The 12,255-nt window shown below is 41.6% G+C and overlaps 1 protein-coding gene across 7 annotated transcripts in view; it reads left to right on the forward strand.

Moving 5' to 3' along the window:
• Positions 1-12,255, forward strand: part of TLN2 (talin 2) — a 502,016-nt gene that overhangs the window by 201,796 nt on the left and 287,965 nt on the right. The gene's annotated exons all lie outside the window — the stretch shown is intronic.

Raw genomic sequence — 12,255 nt, forward strand, 5'->3', positions numbered from 1 at the left:
GGGACAGAGAAGATGAGATGGCAATAATGTTATTGGATAAGCATAGAATTTTTCTTTTTTCTAAGTGAAAGTGGCTTTTTGTGCATTTTTCGGATTTAAAAATTGTAGTTTAGAAAATAGTTATATTGAAGTGGGATAATAGCTAGTATTGCTTCAAAATAATCTCCAGTGAGGGAGATTTGCACAAGAAAATAAGGAGTCTGGACGAAATGAGAGTGACTATGAGTTGATAATTGTTGGAGCTGAGTGAAAAAAGTACTTTTGTTGTTGTTATGCAGTTGCTAATTCGTGTCTGACTCTTTGCAACTCCATGAACTTCCCTGTCCTTCACTACCTCCTGGTGTTTGCTCAGACTCCTGTCCGTTGAGTCAGGGATGCCATACAACCATCTCATCCTCTGTTGCTCCCTTCTCTTTTTGCCTCAATCTTTCGCAACATCAAGGTCTTTTCCATTGAGTTGGCTCTTGGCATCAGGTGACCAAAGTATTGGAGCTTCAGCATTAGTCCTTCCAATGAATATTCAGAGTTGATTTCCTTCAGGATTGAGGGTTTGGTCCACTTGCTGTCCAAGTGACTCTCAAGTCTTCTCCAGCACCGCAGGTCAAAAGTGTCAGTTCTTTAGCCGGCACTCAGCCTTTTTTATGTATGGTCCGACTCTTACATCTATACATGACTAGTGATGATTACTTAGGGATTCATTATTCTCTTTATTAGCTATTTGAAATTGTTAATAGAAAGCTTTAGGTATTTAAATGGTACATGAAGTTGTAAAAAAAAAAAAAAAAAGCTCTGAAATCCATTATCCAACAGTAACTGCCATTAGCTTGAAAAGCATCTATTGAACATTCCTTTATGTGAAGATGTCTTGAAGAAATACAGGAAAGATGTGAGTCTTGATGTTGCTCTTACAGACATTTTATTCCAGTTCCAGAGCCCAGCACTTTCAGAGAAAAAAGTCAGTGTTGGTTACAGGTGTTTTTTTACCCCAGGCCTTATGCTTATGTGGCCCTTAGGTTGGCTTGTGAAGAAGGTCCTCCTTCTGCCTTTTGTAGAGGAGTGGAGTGAGGCTTGGAGGACCCACACTGCTCTGTGCGCTCAACATGGGTGTAAGGGAACCAGGATGCCCCTGGCCATGGGTGACTGGGCACCAGGCTTTGTTGGGCACTTGGGCACCTTACCTGTTGGAATAGTTGGACACCTTATCTATTGGAATCATAGAATCTTGTGGAACCAGAATTGGAAGGAATACAATATGATATAATGAATGGCCAAATTATGCAGAGAATCTACCAAGACCCGTGAAAACATAGAGAACAGCAAGAGTAGGGGAAACCACATGGAAGGAAGGCTCCTGGGAAAAGGAGGAGCTTGGAATGACAGGTCAGGGAAAGGAGGAGGACACATATGGCTCAGGAGGACTGACATTCGAAATGTGGTAGGTAACAAGAAGAGGAAATTTCAGTGGCAAAAGACTGTTTCTTGTGGAGTATTTTGGTTTTGAATGAAATGTACCAAAATGAATATGTATAGGAGAACCATTGGCCAGTGGAACAAAGATCAGAAGGATTCAGCCTTTTGGAAAATGTATCAGGTGGTCATTCATGAAGACCAGATTGCACATAGTAAGAGATATGAGGGCAGCAAAATTACCTTTGAGTGATGAATGATGAGGGATACAATAGCTACTGATCAGTCAAGTGATGACAAGTTCTTATTTATTTTTAAAAAAAGTGTCCCTGATTTCACATTATGTATACCTGAGTAGCTAATTTGTTCTTGATTAGCCAAGCCATCCTCCCAAAAGGCCCCATGTTCTTGTCTGTAATGCCTGTTTTAAGTTGCCCAGAAGCTAATGAATTTCCACAATGCACCTTGATTCTTCCTCTTGCTTTTATGGTGCTCACAACAAAACCTGGGCAGCCAGGTTTTGAGGGCTGGAAGAATAAGTGTTTAAACGAATTCATAGGAGTTTAATATTTCTCCTCTATGGGAAGGCCACCCGTTTCCCTAGCCCTGGGATATTCCATCGTTGTTGATGGGTTTTTCATTGGCATGGAAATTTAGATAGTTTACCACTTGACAAAGTAGTATTCTCTCTGTGTGTTCTTCAGTTGAATGATTTCAGTACAGAAGAAGAAGTTCTTGAGGAGCTAGTATGGAGGAGTAGCCCAAAAGTTAAAGATTGAGGTGGCAGTGAGAATAACTGGGGGAGGAGACTTTCTCAGGGTCACTTCTAGCAGGTTGGATCTCTACGTGGGGCAAGTTCAGCCTCACTGCTCTGTGTGCAAGTGCTATCCAGTTGGCCAGGGGAGCCCAGGTCCTCCATCACTGCTTCTGCAGGCCAAGCACACTTTGTCTCACTCTGAGCCTCTCCCCAGGCTCTGCCATAGGAGTTTCCCTGGCCTCAGTGCCGGGGAAGGGGAGGGGCATCCATGACATCACACCTCACCCTTTTCTTCTTGCTCATTTTATTTCTACTGTCATAGACTTTATTTTTTGAGTACTTTTTGGTTCATAGCAAAATTGGCCAAAAAGTGAGCACAGTTCCTACACGCCCACTCTCCACACACATACATAGCCTCCCCTCCCACCCCATTATCAACATTCCTTCCCAGAGGGTATGTTTGTTACAATTGATGAACCTCCAGTGACAAATCATAACCACCCAAGGTTCATTCTTGGCATTAAGGTCCACTCTTGGTGTTGTATGTTCTATCAGCTTTGACAAATGTATATTGAGTTGTATCCACCACAATAGCTTAACATAGAATGGTTTCACTGCCCTAAAAGTCCTCTGTACTCTGCCCATTCATCCCTTCTGAGCCCACAGCCTCTGGGGACCGCTGAGCTTTTTACTGTCTCCATAGTGTTGCCTTTTCTGTTGTTGAATGCCATTTGGTTGGAATCATGCAGTATATAGCCTTTTTAGATTGGCTTTTCACTTATGATACACATTTAATATTCCTCAGTGTCCTTTCATGATTTGAGAGCTCACTTCTTTTTAGTGTTGAACAGTATTCCACTGTACAGGTGAACCTTTTTGTTCACTTTGGTATAGTCTCTCACCTTGCCTTCCTAAAAGAAATGCTCTGCTGGTTTAGGCTAGGGGTAGAAAGTGATGATGGAGAAGGCAATGGCACCCCACTCCAGTATTCTTGCCTGGAAAATCTCATGGACAGAGGAGCCTGGTGAGCTGCAGTCCATGGGTGAGCTGCAGTCCATGGGGTCACTAAGAGTTAGACACGACTGAGCAACTTCACTTTCACTTTTCACGTTCATGAATTGGAGAAGGAAATGGCAACCCACTCCAGTGTTCTTGCCTGGACAATCCCAGGGACGGGGGAGCCTGGTGGGCTGCCGTCTATGGGGTCGCACAGAGTCGGACACGACTGAAGCGACTTAGCAGCAGCAGCAGCAGCCGGTTGATGACTAACACTTGCCTCTCCATGTGCATCAGTGAAAGGTTGTTGCTGAACCACGCAAAGACTCTGGGATTCTTGGCCTCCTGAGGAGAAGAATTCAATCCGGGGCCAGAGACGAGGCTTGAACGCTCAGAGCTTTTGTGTAATAAAGTTTTATTAAAGTATAAAGGAGATAGAGAAAGCTTCTGACATAGGCATCAGAAGGGGGCAGAAAGAGTACCCCCTTGCTAGTGTTAGCAATGGAATTATATACTCTTTAATTAATTATTACAGTGAATCAAAAGAATGTCTGGAGGTTGTAAAGACCTCACTAGACCTACTCCCATAATTTACATTTTAAGATAACAGGATTAGCCAGAAAGTTTTTTCCAGAGACTGTCCTCAAGCAGAATACATTATTATTATATAATCCTAAGGAATGTAGAAGGGGAAAAAAGTTTGTCCTTTCTTCCTCCTTGAGAATTCCAGACCCCTCTCTCCTTGGGGACCCCTAGACTTCTTATCAACCTGCCTAGAAAATGACTCTCTCATCAGGTTGCACTGTGGGTCCCTGTGTGACTCTGTTCTCCCACAGGGTCCAAGCTGGAGTGAGCCAACAGACGTTCTTTAGGAGTTAGGATAGGGAATAGCTTAGAGGGGGACATCTTATACCATCCTTTAATCGTTAAATCTCAAAGCCTTTCTTTGCTTTGAGATGGGGAAAAAGGTATAGTTATGAAAAGGTGTAGTTCCCTTATTGATAGGAGGCCAAACAGGAGAGATGCTTACTCAAAGACACTTAGGTTTGTGGCAGGAGAGTGAGTCATCAACCAAAACCCCTGGGACTGAAAAAGGAAAGCTGGGCGGCAGGAATAGGGGTTTCTTAACAGGAACCTTGACCTTGAAGAAGCAGGAAGGAGGTTCATGGAATGAGGCAGCCCTTCTCTTCAGTGTGAGTGTGCGTATACACATACACAGACACATGCGCCTGAACCTACCCTGACCCTGCTGCTGTAGTCTCTTAAAGTTTGCCACTCTCATCCCCGGTGTCTCGAAGTTATTAATCATACTACACATGTTCATTCATTCTTCAGATACCTACTGAGCACATAATGGGTGTAAGGAACAGTGCTGTGAGCTGAGGCGGGAGCTCTAGGGGGAGTCATAGCTCCTGTCCTCTGGCAGCTCACTGTCTTGTGTGGACTACAGACACTTAAATAGATTATTTGAACATGATATGGTAAATGTCAGAGAAGGCAATGGCACCCCACTCCAGTACTCTTGCCTGGAAAATCCCATGGATGGAGGAGCCTGGAAGGCTGCAGTCCATGGGGTCGCTGAGGGTCGGACACGACTGAGCGACTTCACTTTGGCTTTTCACTTTCATGCATTGGAGAAGGAAATGGCAACCCGCTCCAGTACTCTTGCCTGGAGAATCCCAGGGACGGGGGAGCCTGGTGGGCTGCCGTCTATGGGGTCGCACAGAGTCAGACACGACTGAAGTGACTTAGCATGGTAAATGTAGAAAAAAAGATGTGGTCCATCAAGTCTCCCTGAAGTAGGTGGAACTCGATGGGGTGCTGGGTGAGCAGGGGTGTGCGGAGGCCATTTGAAGCATGGAAGTTGGGAGGGCAGAGGGCACCGCAGGGAAGCAGTACAGAGTGCAGGGTTCCAGGTGGAGTGTGGGCGCGCTGGTGCTGAGGCACTGACTGCCAGGCCAGATGAGGCGGGGGGTGCAGAAAGGGGCCCCGGAGATTCGTGCAGTTGGGAAGCTGAGGATAGCTCAAAGGACTTTCTTAGATGGTTTACTCTGGGCTGGAGAAGGGCTGGCATGCTGGTGGCACAGGGCAGGGCTGCTGCAAGAGATGGGACTGTAATCCAGAAATACCACTCTTGGGCATATACCCATAGAAAACCAGAATTCCAAAAGATACATGCACTCCAGTGTTCACTCGAGCACTACTTACAATAGCCAGGACATGGAAGCAACCTAAATGTCCATCAGCAGAGGAATGGACAAAGATGTGGTACATAGAGACAATGGAATATTGCTCAGCCATAAAAGGAATGAAATTGTACCATTTGCAGAGACATGAATGGACCTAGAGACTGTCATACAGAGTGAAATGAGTCAGAAAGAGAAAAATAGGTTTCATATGTTAATGCATATATGTGGAATCTAGAAAAAATGGTGTAGATAATCTTATTTGCAAAGCAGAAATAGAGACACTTGTAGAGAACAAGTGTATGGATAACAAGGTGGAAATGGGAGGGTGGAGTGAATTAGATTAGGATATGCATATATATAGATATACCATTGATACTACGTATGAAACAGATAATTATTGAGAACCTTCTGCATATAGCACCGGGAACTCTATTTAGTGCTCTGTGGTGACCTAAATGAGAAGGAAATTCAAAAAAGAGGGGATATATGTAAACATATATAGTTGATTCACCTTACTGTACAGTAGAAACTAATGCAACATTGTAAAGCAATGATATTCTAATAACATTAATTTTTAAAAAGTAAGAAAAGAAAAAAGGGACTGTAGCCAAATAAAAAGTTGAAAATTGCCAAATAGAAATATGCTGGCATTAATAGTTTTGTCAGAGGAATGGGCGTGGGAAAGGTCTAGTCAATTTTTTGAATGACCAAGGAAGAACCAAAACAAATTTTTCCTGCTCTTTCCTCCTCATCCCCTTAAAGAAAAAAAAATACATACTTGTTAAAAAATTTTAATGCATTATCCTATTTTGTTACAGTGAATTGAGTTTAGCAAAAACTTTCTAAAGCTGTAGAGCATATATTTTTGCCAGCTCATAAAATGAGTTGATACACTTACATAAGCTTATTTATTCTGTACTTTATTCATATAGCAGATAAGGAAATGGCCACCCACTCCAGTATTCTTGCTTGGAGAATTTCATGGACGGTGGAGCCTGGCAGGCTACAGTCCATGGGATCGCAAAGAGTCTGACACTACTGAGTGACTAACACTTATTCATAATAGTCAGATATTTGTGGAACATCCTTGTACAAGCTATTCTAGGGCTAGAGGAATAGCTCTGTACCAAGAGGAGTCCCTGTTCTTGTGAAAGCTTACATTCTACCTCATGTTACTATTTTAGTTTTACTTATATATAAACGAGAGATGGAGAACAGTGTATTATAGTGCAACAGGGAATTCAGGGCATTTCTCAAGTTGTCCAGCTGTGAAAAGCATCTAAAGACTGAAGGAGGTAAAGCAGTGTAATTAGAGCACTTCTCTAACTCTCCTAGTAAACAGAAGTTTCACAGTACTTTGCATTAATATTGTTTGCACTGTGACCTGATATTTAGGGGCATGGTGCCTGGTCATGTCATTGCGTGTGTAGTGGGGCAGAGTAAGCCTTCAATAGTCATTTGCATAAAAGAACTAATTATAACATTATTTTCCAAACTGTCGACCTGGGCACGTGTACCAAGACGTAGACCACAAAAGGTAAAGGAATCTGTGTACAGATAAGGTTGGGGCCTCTTATTTATATACACATTAGCACATTGAACTGTCCAAAATGTTCTACATTAAAGGAATTCCTTGATTTAAACCAGCATTTCACACATGTATATTGAGAATCTTTTTTCATGCATAACACCTCTTACTTCCTGGTTTGCTGGAAGAGGCATCCAGAGGGATTTTTGGAGCCTTTCTTTCTGCTTGCAGAGATCAAGGTCACGTATCATTCCTTACTTCTGAGGGCCATGAGCATTGGTACTTGGAGGTTGGCTTCACTGAGTCTCCTTTGACCCCCGGACCCAGTCTCTAGCTGGAAAGTCAGCCAAGGAAAGCCATGAAAAGAGAATTGTCATTTCCCTTGGAGTCAGATACCTTCTGACACAGTAGATCTAGACTCTAATTATTGAACTGTGCTTTCAAAGAAAATGTTCTCAAGGTTTTAGAGGAGAAAAAAAGTAATCCTTGGCAAGGGGTAGAATTGGAGGAAGTTGGGAAGTTGGAAGAATTTTGTTTTCACAATTTGTCCTCTTTTCTCTCTTTGGCTCTTCCTGTCTTTATTTTATGGCTACTGAAACATCACACTTGGTCTCTTTCTTCTTGGATTTTGTTTTTGAGCAATTAGTAATAAATGTGTCAAATGTTAGTGGTAACTTCAAGCTAAGAGTAGTATATTCTGCTCGTGGTTGGCTAAAATCTAGTGGCTCTCCTGCCCCTTTGCTTGGTCTTGCCTTATAAAAGCCCTTTTGTAACTTTGGGCACCAAAAACACTTGGGATGTTGCCCATACAGGCCTATCTTATTATTCTTATGCTCGTGTAGATGGTACCAGGGTAAAGTTTGAGTGTCATGTTGCCCTATTTTCCATCTTTGATTGGAATATTAGGACAGATGTGTTCTTGGCTCTTTTGGGTCAGCCATATTCATTGTGCAGGCTCTTCATGGCTTAAAACCCCCTTCAACTTGGCCTTGCATTCCTGTGGGGATTTTGCCAAGTGAGATGTGGAAAACAAAGAGTCCATAAGACTCTCCTGGTGAAAAAGTGCCTCATGTAGTCCCAGATTACTTAATATGCATTTTGCTTCTTTACTGCTGTTCAGATGAATCATTTAAAGATGTACCTTTTACTCGAGGCTTACTGGGCTCCATGCACTGTGTTAGGAACTTCACCCATCCATTTTCATTTTATTTCTGCATCTGAAGTATCTAAGTATTCCTCTCTTTTCTCCGGTAATGAGTGACATGGGACTTGGAGAATTATATCTAAGTTTCCACAAGGAAGTAGGAAGTGGTCCAAGATGTGCAAAAAACAAAACAAAACAGTTAGGTATTTCTGCTGGTGACAAGCATTTTAGCCAGCAGCTTTTCTGCCTTTTCATCACGTCTATAAACACTTCTCAAAATACTCCAGAAAAGGTAGAACATGGGAGCTGCCAAGAGGTTTATCATATGATCCAGAGAAGGCTACTTAAAGGCAGCATTCCTTCAAATAACAGGCTCCTGATACCTTTAGAATAAATTCCTATTTAATTGGAAGGGTCTTATTCATATTTAAAATAAACATTTTGAATAGGTAAGTGTCCTATGTAGAGACATAGTCTGTCCTAGGGTTCTCTAGGGACCTTGGTCTGATCAGGCAATGAGTTTCTGCCTGTGGGCAGTGGCCATCTCACTGACCACTGAGCTGGAGGTCAAGCAAGGTCATGTTTGATTCTTGAACTTACCTCATTGTTTTAGATGTATTATTGCCTTTAATCCTCACAACAGCCCTGTTCCTGGGCATTATTATTACAGGGGAAGAAACTGAGGTACACCAGGGCCAAATCACTAATTGTTGTCATTCGGCCGCTCAGTCGTGTCCGACTCTGCGACCCCATGGAACTGCATCATGCTAGGCTTCTCTGTCCTTCATTACTTCCCGGGGTTTGCCCATGTTCACAGATGCATGTTCATTTAGTCAGTGATGCCATCCAACCATCCATCCTCTGTTGGCCTCTTCTCCTCCTACCTTCAGTCTTTCCCAGCATCAGGGTCTTTTCCAATGAGTTGGCTCTTTGCATCAGGTGGCCAAAGTATTGAGTTTCAGCTTCAGTATCAGTCCTTCCAATGAATATTCATGGTTGATTTCCTTTAGGATTGACTGGTTTAATCTCCTTCCTGTCCAAGAGACTCTGAAGAATCTTCTCCAGCACCACAGTTCGAAAGCATCAATTCTTCGGCGCTCAGCCTTCTTTATGGTCCAACTCTCACATCCATATATGACTACTGGAAAAACCATAGCTTTGACTATACGGACATTTGTTGGCAAAGTGATGTCTCTGCTTTTTAATAGGTCTACTAAATGACAGAATCAGGGTCAGTCACTGTAAATCACTGTGCTATTGCTCTTCCCCTAAATGCCATGTTCTGTCTCAAATCCTAATGCATCTCAGCCTCAAATATGGACTTACCTGGCTCCCCCATCTATCTACTTAGAAAGGTGCCCCTGCCCTGGGTAGTGGGGGACGTGCGGTCAGAACAGAGGCCAGCAGTGGGCACTGGGTGGCCTGCGGGTTTGTCTGAGTGATGCCCTGGAGGCACAGATGTTTAAGTTAAACCTTTGATGCTTGTCTTTGAAATTGGATAGTCCTTTTTCTACTTTCTAGAGGAATTTTTTTGGGGATAAGACCCTTTGGGAGATTGAGGTGGATTAATTAAATTTGTATTTGACATCCAATACACCTCTGAAGGGATTTGTATATTTGTTGCTTTTTAACCAGGTTTGTAATTACAGTCTTAGGAGGATTCTTGTATTATATGGAACTTCTGAACCTTTAAAGATAGGGCAATGAGAAGAGTAAATTTGTCTGCTGGAGATAAATTGAACATAATGGGCCCATTATGGGAATACATTTCTGTATTTTATAGTCTAAATAGAAAGAAAAAAAGCTTTTCATATGTAAATATAACCCAATAAAAATAAATCTGCAAAGTGGTTAAAACATGATAATGGAGACTATTTTAACCATAGAAATAGCCCATCTGGACAAATATGTCCCCTTTGTTTTTATTCTTTTTCAAATAGTCTTTTCATGGGTTCTCATGTTAGTCAGGAAAGAGCTCATCTATCTCTTGAAGTATTGAATAGTATTTTTGCCTTTGTTATACTAACTTTGAGCTGCCTGCTTCAGTCCCTTTGGCTGTAGGTCATAAACAATACATGGCATTGTGTACAACAAATCTTCATTCATGTGATTACAAGATTTACTGTTCTGTTTTCAAATGGAATGGATGATTGAGAAGGTGGAAAATCAAAAGCAGCACTGTATTACATGGGGTTCCTGTGGTCACAGATAACAAACTCAAGCTAGCTTAAGTAAAAAAAAAAAAAGAAGATTTATAATAAGGATAGAGGTGTGTCTTAGGAACTTAAGGCAAGGATGAAGTGGCCCTCAGGAATGAACAGGAACCAGAGAGAAGGAAGGGACCTCTCTCATCAGTGTTCACAGCAAGCACATGTGTGACACAAACGTTACAAGGAGGAGAGAGAGGTGACGGAGGGAAAGTAGCAATCTATGCAGTGTATTACTTTACACTCAAGCGTGACATTAAAAAACAGCTCCGCTGTGTTCTTTGGGGGAAAAAAAAATTCATGCTCATTATATGAAATTCAAGCAGTTATAAGAAAAGCAGGAATGCTTTAAAATTCAGATAGTCAGGCAATCATTACTGTTTTAATAAATGTCCTTCTAGCACGTATAAGCACATCTAGAAACACTGGCATGCACACGCAGAAATGTAATCATACTTTGCATGGTCATTTACCTGTTTTATTTTATTTTTTAAGTTTTATTTATTTATTTATGGCTGCACTAGGTCTTTGTTGCTGTGCATGGGCTTTCTCTATTTGCGGCAAGCAAGGGCTGCTCTTCAATGTCGTGCACAGGTCTCATCGCGGTGGCTTTTCTTGTTGTGGAGCATGGGCTCTAGGCACACAGGCTTCAGTAGTTGTAACACACAGGCTCAGTTGTTCTTCAGCGTGTGGGATCTTCCCCAGACCAGGGATAGAACACGTGTTACCTGCATTGGCAGGCGGATGCTTATCAACTGTGCCACCAGGGAAGTCTTGCCGGTTTTATTCACTCACACGTGTATCATGGCTCTTTTCATACCAATAACTATCATCAATAAATACATGTTTACTTGACATCTCCTATTTGTAAACCTTTAGGATACTTACTCCCTCTGCCTTCAGTGATTATAAGCATGTTATGTGTATCCATCTTTCTGCTTTCACAATAATCTATTTTGAGTAGATTCTTAGAGAAAGATTGCTAGATCAAATAACCCTGTGTACAAGACAGCAAAAGAGACACTGATGTATAGAACAGTCTTATGGACTCTGTGAGAGAGGGAGAGGGTGGGAAGATTTGGGAGAATGGCATTGAAACATGTAAAATATCATGTATGAAACGAGTTGCCAGTCCAGGTTCGATGCACGATACTGGATGCTTGGGGCTGGTGCATTGGGACTACCCAGAGGGATGGAATGGGGAGGGAGGGGGGTTCAGGATGGGGAACGCATGTATACCTGTGGTGGATTCATTTTGATATTTGGCAAAACTAATACAATTATGTAAAGTTTAAAAATAAAATTAAAAAAAAAAAAAAAAAAAGGTGTGCCATTTTACATGCTGATATAATGGCCAAAGTGGCTGCATCGTGAGCTGTGGCCATAACAACAGCTCCTGTCAGTCTTGGACATCATCACCAATCTGACAGATAAAAGGAGCTTGGTTTTCTGAAGTTGTGTTTTCCCGTTGTTAGTATAATGAGTATCTCTTCATGCATTTGTTATTGTTCACTGTTCTATTTCTTCTCATGGGAAGTTTATTAATTTGCTTCATCCATTTTGAGCTGGGGTATTAATTTCTTTATTGACTTTTTTAAAAGATTTTTTTTGGATACAGATCATTTTTAAAGACTTTATTGAATTTGTTACAATACCGCTTCTGTTTTTATGTTTTGGTTTTTTAGCCTTGAGGCATGGGGGGTCTTAGCTCCCTGACTAGGGGTTGAACCCACACCCCGTGTATTGGAAGGTGAAATGTTAACCACTAGACTGCCAGGGAAGTCCGTCCTTTAGCTCTTGTATGAATAATTTTACTTAGTTTCTTATTTTACCCAAAGTATCTATGTTTGTTTGTTGTCTTTATTTTTTACTTGTTTTTTGCCTTTCCTGTTTTTGGGATTTAAAAAAAAAAAATGTTGCGAGCCAAATGTCTTAGTCCTTGAGTTTTACATTTTGATGTCATGTTTAAAAAGGGTCTTTCTATCTTAATATTATAAAACTATTCATCTGTATATTTTTCTAGTACT

This window comes from Bubalus bubalis, chromosome 11 (genome assembly GCF_019923935.1).
Source record: "Bubalus bubalis isolate 160015118507 breed Murrah chromosome 11, NDDB_SH_1, whole genome shotgun sequence".
Classification (NCBI taxonomy): domain Eukaryota; kingdom Metazoa; phylum Chordata; class Mammalia; order Artiodactyla; family Bovidae; genus Bubalus; species Bubalus bubalis.